Source organism: Bombina bombina, chromosome 3 (genome assembly GCF_027579735.1).
Source record: "Bombina bombina isolate aBomBom1 chromosome 3, aBomBom1.pri, whole genome shotgun sequence".
NCBI classification, from domain to species: Eukaryota; Metazoa; Chordata; class Amphibia; order Anura; family Bombinatoridae; genus Bombina; species Bombina bombina.
The window spans coordinates 200,280,842-200,290,407 of NC_069501.1; positions in this window are offsets into that span (position 1 = coordinate 200,280,842).

A 9,566-nucleotide genomic window follows, 5' to 3' on the forward strand; every position below is an offset into this window, starting at 1 on the left:
ATATATATATATATTTATATATATATATATTAATATATATATATATATATATATATATATATATATATATATATATATATATATATTATCTACTGACATTCACAGATACCCTGACACATTTTAAAAAAGTAGGTCCCTTGCTCTGCCCAGGAAAGGAGAGAACAGTGCTCTTTTAGTAAAAAATAAGTATGTTAAATCAAATAAAACATAAAAAGAAACATATTGTATAAAAAACCCCAAAAAATAACTTACTTGTGTTCTTGCAAAATGAGCACTTAGAAATTCTCAGTGTAAACACTGCTCTCAGGGAAATAAAAGAGCTGATATGTTGGCAACTTTGGTTGTATTCTCTTCTGATCATGGGCAAATCTGACTGTTTATTTAGTATTCACTTAATAGTAAATTAGCGTATGCTACTCTAGAAGTTTTATTACATCAAGCTAGAAAAGCCTTCCTGTAGAGACCCCAGCCCCTATAGTGCTGTGACAGGAAATAATTGACACTGCACAAATGAAGTTTAAAAACAGAAAAAAAGATAAAATCAATTTAAAATTATGTATAATACATATTGCAATGATTTCTATTAAGTATAAGCCATTGCTTAGAGCTTTTTTATTACAAGAATAGCAAAATTCATGATCACCATCATCTCCCTATAACATGTAGATTTATGGTAACATTATTTAAGATCTTCAGCCACTTTCCTACTACTAGCCTTTCTAGAAAAACAGAAAAGCCAGAAAAATAAAAATAAAATGCTAACAACCCCGTAAAAGAGTTCATTTAGCAAACAACAATACATAAGTAAAGTTTCTAAGCACTGCAAGATTAATTTGTTTATTGAACCCTCTCATATCTATTCTTATTACTTATCACTTGACTATTTACAATTGCATTAAAAAATTCAATATAATCAATTTACAACAGATCATAGATATAATAAATAAAAAGTTTGGAGTGACAGGTTGCAATTAATAGCAACAGGACTGTCATGGTATATTGATGATGTTTATTGGCTCCAGTAGAAATTGTTCCTTGCTATTCATTTTCTTCTGCCCCATGTATGTTGATCTTCTGAAGCAGCCATGTCTCTAGCAATGGCAATAAGATACACATCTGCTGCTTGGGGAACTGATACATGCTTCTCAATACTGCGCTATTCTAACAAGATGGAAATGCACCAGGCCTCATTGTAGCATGTCATTTAAGTTGTAGAACATTCTTCCATTAGGATAGCTTGAAATGCCTTCACTCCTGGATTGCATGTTCGTAAGACATGCCAATGTTTCCATAATATACCTTGTGCCTGCCTACTATAGTTGGAATATTGGCTCACAAATACTGTTCTATATTTGCATTACCAATTTATCATCTGAGACAATATATCTCACTCACATAAATTGACTTCTCTGTAATGACTTGAGTAGAGATGGGGGATATGCACTAATAAATTATTACAATGTGTTTCTTTCTTATAAAGATCTATAGACACACCACCTTCCACTTTATATATTCTTCTATTGAGGAAATTGATACTCTCCTCATTGAACGCCTACATAAATTTAACATGATCTGATCTCTGACTAATTCTATAAGCGCTAAGTGCTACCGTGAGCCATTTGCCATTTTGCAGGCGTACAATATATTTGCGCTCCATTTATAATCTAGCCCTATATTGTGCCAGGAAGCCTTCCCATATGTCAATCATTCTTTATTTTAAATACTTTAGCAAATTCAAATCATACACATGACATTTGAGTGCATATATCTTATAACTCTTTAAAAGATTTCCCATGCTTGCTGCTGTAGTTGTTAACACATTTATTTGCAAGAATTTGATCTCACTTATGATTTATCTACTTGTTACATTTATTTGAATCCCTGGTGAGATCTTTTTACAACTTCAAATTGTGATCAAAATCTGTATTTATATACCAAGTAAATAAAAAAGGTTTTAAACCTTTAGATTGCATTTATTATCCTTTGTTTAAACAACCTAGCACAAAGTCTACAATCCATATTCACAGTTGACAACAGTTCAGTGGGGCATTTTCTTTACATATCTACAAATAATCAGGCTTACTGTAAACTAGTACACATTTATAGCTTTGTACATAAAAGCTATTCTTCTCTGCTCATCTGCATCATTTACTTGCAAAAAAGACTTCCTTTTGAAAATTGCCTAAGTGATTGTAAACTGTTGGGAAATAGCAAATGATAGAAATTAAGGAAAACCTGACAAGGTATAATGAGACACAATCTATTTAGGAAAGCTTTTCATAAGCACTAAAGATCCATTTCTCTAAACTCTAAAGGTATAACAGTACAATTAACATTCAGTAAGATATTTTAGTTGCATTCTAAGCTACATATTAGCTAATATGTCCTCTATAAACTCAACGGCTAGATTTGGAGTTTGGCGGTAAAAGGGCTGTTAACGCTCCGCAGGTTTTTTTCTGGCCGCACCATAAATTTAACTCTGGTATCGAGAGTTCAAACAAATGCTGCGTTAGGCTCCAAAAAAGGAGCGTAGAGCATTTTTACCGCAAATACAACTCTCGATACCAGAGTTGCTTACGGACGCGGCCGGCCTCAAAAACGTGCTCGTGCACGATTCTCCCATAGGAAACAATGGGGCTGTTTGAGCTGAAAAAAAACCTAACACCTGCAAAAAAGCAGCGTTCAGCTCCTAACGCAGCCCCATTGTTTCCTATGGGGAAACACTTCCTACGTCTGCACCTAACACTCTAACATGTACCCCGAGTCTAAACACCCCTAGCCTTACACTTATTAACCCCTAATCTGCCGCCCCCGCTATCGCTGACCCCTGCATTACACTTTTAACCCCTAATCTGCCGCTCCGTAAACCGCCGCCACCTACGTTATCCCTATGTACCCCTAATCTGCTGCCCTAACATCGCCGACCCCTATGTTATATTTATTAACCCCTAATCTGCCCCCCACAACGTCGCCGACACCTACCTACACTTATTAACCCCTAATCTGCCGACCGGACCTGAGCGCTACTATAATAAAGTTATTAACCCCTAATCCGCCTCACTAACCCTATCATAAATAGTATTAACCCCTAATCTGCCCTCCCTAACATCGCCGACACCTACCTTCAATTATTAACCCCTAATCTGCCGACCGGAGCTCACCGCTATTCTAATAAATGTATTAACCCCTAAAGCTAAGTCTAACCCTAACACTAACACCCCCCTAAGTTAAATATAATTTTTATCTAACGAAATAAATTAATTCTTATTAAATAAATGATTCCTATTTAAAGCTAAATACTTACCTGTAAAATAAATCCTAATATAGCTACAATATAAATTACATTTATATTATAGCTATTTTAGGATTAATATTTATTTTACAGGTAACTTTGTATTTATTTTAACCAGGTACAATAGCTATTAAATAGTTAAGAACTATTTAATAGTTACCTAGTTAAAATAATTACAAATTTACCTGTAAAATAAATCCTAACCTAAGTTATAATTAAACCTAATACTACCCTATCAATAAAATAATTAAATAAACTACCTACAATTACCTACAATTAACCTAACACTACACTATCAATAAATTAATTAAACACAATTGCTACAAATAAATACAATTAAATAAACTATCTAAAGTACAAAAAATAAAAAAGAACTAAGTTACAGAAAATAAAAAAATATTTACAAACATAAGAAAAATATTACAACAATTTTAAACTAATTACACCTACTCTAAGCCCCCTAATAAAATAACAAAGACCCCCAAAATAAAAAATTCCCTACCCTATTCTAAAATACAAAAATTACAAGCTCTTTTACCTTACCAGCCCTGAACAGGGCCCTTTGCGGGGCATGCCCCAAGAATTTCAGCTCTTTTGCCTGTAAAAAAAAACATACAATACCCCCCCCCAACATTACAACCCACCACCCACATACCCCTAATCTAACCCAAACCCCCCTTAAATAAACCTAACACTAAGCCCCTGATGATCTTCCTACCTTGTCTTCACCATGCCAGGTTCACCGATCCGTCCTGGCTCCAAGATCTTCATCCAACCCAAGCGGGGGTTGGCGATCCATAATCCGGTGCTCCAAAGTCTTCCTCCTATCCGGCAAGAAGAGGACATCCGGACCGGCAAACATCTTCTCCAAGCGGCATCTTCTATGTTCTTCCATCCGATGACGACCGGCTCCATCTTGAAGACCTCCAGCGCGGATCCATCCTCTTCTTCCGACGACTAGACGACGAATGACGGTTCCTTTAAGGGACGTCATCCAAGATGGCGTCCCTCGAATTCCGATTGGCTGATAGGATTCTATCAGCCAATCGGAATTAAGGTAGGAATTTTCTGATTGGCTGATGGAATCAGCCAATCAGAATCAAGTTCAATCCGATTGGCTGATCCAATCAGCCAATCAGATTGAGCTCGCATTGTATTGGCTGATCGGAACAGCCAATAGAATGCAAGCTCAATCTGATTGGCTGATTGGATCAGCCAATCGGATTGAACTTGATTCTGATTGGCTGATTCCATCAGCCAATCAGAAAATTCCTACCTTAATTCCGATTGGCTGATAGAATCCTATCAGCCAATCGGAATTCGAGGGACGCCATCTTGGATGACGTCCCTTAAAGGAACCGTCATTCGTCGTCTAGTCGTCGGAAGAAGAGGATGGATCCTCGCTGGAGGTCTTCAAGATGGACCCGGTCGTCATCGGATGGAAGAACATAGAAGATGCCGCTTGGAGAAGATGTTTGCCGGTCCGGATGTCCTCTTCTTGCCGGATAGGAGGAAGACTTTGGAGCACCGGATTATGGATCGCCAACCCCCGCTTGGGTTGGATGAAGATCTTGGAGCCAGGACGGATCGGTGAACCTGGCATGGTGAAGACAAGGTAGGAAGATCATCAGGGGCTTAGTGTTAGGTTTATTTAAGGGGGGTTTGGGTTAGATTAGGGGTATGTGGGTGGTGGGTTGTAATGTTGGGGGGGGGTATTGTATGTTTTTTTTTACAGGCAAAAGAGCTGAAATTCTTGGGGCATGCCCCGCAAAGGGCCCTGTTCAGGGCTGGTAAGGTAAAAGAGCTTGTAATTTTTGTATTTTAGAATAGGGTAGGGAATTTTTTATTTTGGGGGTCTTTGTTATTTTATTAGGGGGCTTAGAGTAGGTGTAATTAGTTTAAAATTGTTGTAATATTTTTCTTATGTTTGTAAATATTTTTTTATTTTCTGTAACTTAGTTCTTTTTTATTTTTTGTACTTTAGATAGTTTATTTAATTGTATTTATTTGTAGCAATTGTGTTTAATTAATTTATTGATAGTGTAGTGTTAGGTTAATTGTAGGTAATTGTAGGTAGTTTATTTAATTATTTTATTGATAGGGTAGTGTTAGGATTAATTATATCTTAGGTTAGGATTTATTTTACAGGTAAATTTGTAATTATTTTAACTAGGTAACTATTAAATAGTTCTTAACTATTTAATAGCTATTGTACCTGGTTAAAATAAATACAAAGTTACCTGTAAAATAAATATTAATCCTAAAATAGCTATAATATAAATGTAATTTATATTGTAGCTATATTAGGATTTATTTTACAGGTAAGTATTTAGCTTTAAATAGGAATCATTTATTTAATAAGAGTTAATTTATTTCGTTAGATAAAAATTATATTTAACTTAGGGGGGTGTTAGTGTTAGGGTTAGACTTAGCTTTAGGGGTTAATACATTTATTAGAATAGCGGTGAGCTCCGGTCGGCAGATTAGGGGTTAATAATTGAAGGTAGGTGTCGGCGATGTTAGGGAGGGCAGATTAGGGGTTAATACTATTTATGATAGGGTTAGTGAGGCGGATTAGGGGTTAATAACTTTATTATAGTAGCGCTCAGGTCCGCTCGGCAGATTAGGGGTTAATAAGTGTAGGTAGGTGTCGGCGACGTTGTGGGGGGCAGATTAGGGGTTAATAAATATAACATAGGGGTCGGCGATGTTAGGGGCAGAAGATTAGGGGTACATATGGATAACGTAGGTGGCGGCGATTTGCGGTCGGAAGATTAGGGGTTAATTATTTTAAGTAGCTTGCGGCGACGTTGTGTGGGGCAAGTTAGGGGTTAATAAATATAATATAGGGGTCGGCGGGGTTAGGGGCAGCAGATTAGGGGTACATAAGTATAACGTAGGTGGCGGTCGGCAGATTAGGGGTTAAAAATTTTAATCGAGTGGCGGCGATGTGGGGGGACCTCGGTTTAGGGGTACATAGGTAGTTTATGGGTGTTAGTGTAGTTTAGGGTACAGTAGTTAAGAGCTTTATGAACCGGCGTTAGCCAGAAAGCTCTTAACTCCTGCTTTTTTCAGGCGGCTGGAATCTTGTCGTTAGAGCTCTAACGCTCACTGCAGAAACGACTCTAAATACCAGCGTTAGAAAGATCCCATTGAAAAGATAGGCTACGCAAATGGCGTAGGGGGATCTGCGGTATGGAAAAGTCGCGGCTGTAAAGTGAGCGTTAGACCCTTTAATCACTGACTCCAAATACCAGCGGGCGGCCAAAACCAGCGTTAGGAGCCTCTAACGCTGGTTTTGACGGCTACCGCCGAACTCTAAATCTAGGCCCAAGTTTGTTAAGCAGCTTTATCACTAACATTAGCATTTTTTAACCCATGTAATCAAAAACAAGTGAAGAAAAAACAGTGTTGGCATTATAGCATACTAAAATCACTGTATAGTTACAAAAATAATACATGTTGCTGGAACTAGAACTTTAATCATAGAAAGTGTACATAAAAACACTTCATCTGAAAATATTAGCACTATTGAATGCTAACACTGCTCAAGCTAAACCAATAGCGCGCCCATTCTTGCACTCGTATGACAGGTTTAAAGTAAAATGTTTTTGCTTGAGTGAAAGCCTCAGACATGCTAACATCTAAAAGTTCGGATAGCGCGGCCTTTCCCTGTAAACTTCTATGGGACTAGCTACAAAAGCCTTTTCTGACTTCAAGTCCCACTAATACCAGATTGCACGCTAATCTGAGTGCGGTACCCTACACAATCAATAGCACTATCAATAGCGCTTCACTTGTAATCTAGGCCACAGTGAGAGCACACAGTGGATGCATACTATCCAATGAAGTACTAAAACAGTCACCTATATGTACAAACACACCATGCACTATACAAGCATAGGGGTCAATCACAATCCTTTAGAAAAACTTATCAAATTATTTAAATACAAAAACCCCTATAGACATTAATGGTGTTTTTCTGTTAAATTAGATATATTATGTAAAAAAATGACATTTTACTGAGAAACCTTGCCAACACAAATACATTAATATGAGTCAATCAGATATGCCCAAGCTGCTTTACCTCAATGATAAGAGCACATACTTCCCTAACTCTTTCCCTGGGGGTCCAGCTCATACCCTTCCCCCTATTTCTCTGATCTTTCTTTGTTCATCTATCTCCCCTCTTCCTCTCTCTAACCCTACTTTTCTCATTTTCTGTTCCTATTATTAGGAAAACCATAATCTAAACTAAATAATTGTTATTTGTAATGGACAGACATCTCATCTGACAATATTATTTTGTAATCTGGATATTTAAAATTGCATCCATTGCTTCTTGCTCCACCCTTAGCCTTTTAACCTTTAATTACCCAACAAGTATCGGAACAATGTTGTACAAGTTTTTTATTCTAAGAGCTGTGAATTGAAACATGTATTCTTTGGACAAATCAATAAAAGATTAATAAATAATAATAAATAATAAATAAATCTTATTTTACTTCATTTAGATACAACCCACTTAAAATGTTAGTTGACATAAAATAATGGAGATATACCACACCTGGTGGTGGAAAATATCTCTATAGTTTATCAGTAGGGCAAAATAACGTTCAGATAGATTACAAGTTTTGAGCGCTATAGGGAATTTAACGACCACCACAAAAGCGGCGTTATTTCACCTCCTTATAGCGCTGGTATTACAAGTTTTAAAAAAGCAGGCATGTGCAGGCAAAATGGTTGCATTGAGCTCCATACCGCACTGAAAACAAGCACTGCTTTGACATGCTCGTACACAATTTCCCTATAGTTATATTGTATCTAGCTAAGGTTTTGTTTTTATTTCACAGGTAAGTTTGTATTTATTTTAACTAGGTAGACTAGTTAGTAAATAGTTATTAACTATTTAATAACTACCTAGTTAAAATAAATACAAACTTACCTGTGAAATAAAACCCTGCCTTACACTAAAACCTAAAATTACAAAAAAAACACACTAAATTACAAAAAATCAGCTCTTTTACCTGTAAAAAAAATAACACCCCCCAACAGTAAAATCCACCACCCCCACAACCAACCCCCCCAAATAAAATAACTATCTAAAAATAACTAAGCTCCCCATTGCCCTGAAAAGGGCATTTGTATGGGCATTGCTCTTAAAAGGGCATTTAGCTCTTTTACATGCCCAGACCCTAAACTAAAAATAAAACCCACCCAAAAAAACCTTAAATAAAACTAACACTAACCCCCGACGATCCACTTACAGTTATTGAAGTCCCGCTTGAAGGATCCATCCAGCCGGCAAGAATTCTTTATCCAGATGGCCTCTTCGGTCTTCATCCAGTCGGTGAAGTCCTCATCCAGGCGGAAAGAAGTCTTCATCCCGACGGCATCTTCTATCTTCGGGTCCATCCTGAAGACATTTGGCGTGGCGCATCCTCTTCATACGGTCACCGCCGTAATCCGGAACTTCAATGCAAGTGACGTCATCCAAGATGGCGTCCCTTGCATTCCTATTGGCTGAAAGATTTTAATCAGCCAATAGGATTAGAGCTGCTAAAATCCTATTGGCTGATCCAATCAGCCAATAGGATTTGAGCAGCTCTCATCCTATTGGCTATTCAAATCAGCCAATAGGATTGAGCTCTCATCCTATTGGCTGATTGGAACAGCCAATAGAATGAGAGCTGCTCAAATCCTATTGGCTGATTGGATCAGACAATAGAATTTTAGCAGCTCTAATCCTATTGGCTGATTTGAATAGCCAATAGGATGAGAGCTGCTCAAATCCTATTCAGCCAATAGGAATGCAAGGGATTCCATCTTGGATGACGTCACTTGCATTGAAGTTCCAGTCAGTATAGGGTGAACCGCTCACTTTTTGGCCTCCCAGGCAAATTCGTAATAACGGCACTATGGGAGTCCTATTGAAAAAAAGTGCGGTACTGACGTTGCGTGACAGGCTGAAAGGTGTGCGTACACCTATACCTACAAGACTTGTAATAGCAGCGTTAGGGAAAATGCAGCGTTATGGGCCATAACGCTGCTTTTTCAATCATAGCACCAAACTCATAGTCTAGCTATGTGTTATTTAAATAAAAATTTCTAGAAAGGATGACTGATAAACAGCGTCCTTGATTTAAACCTAAACTTGTGTGTCTTCTTCACTTTGTTATAATAACATGTGTTGGGGATGTGGTAAAATAGAAAATGGACATCTCTCCTTATCTCTGCAGTGGGACACTAATAGGATTAGCAGTTTTATAGCAAG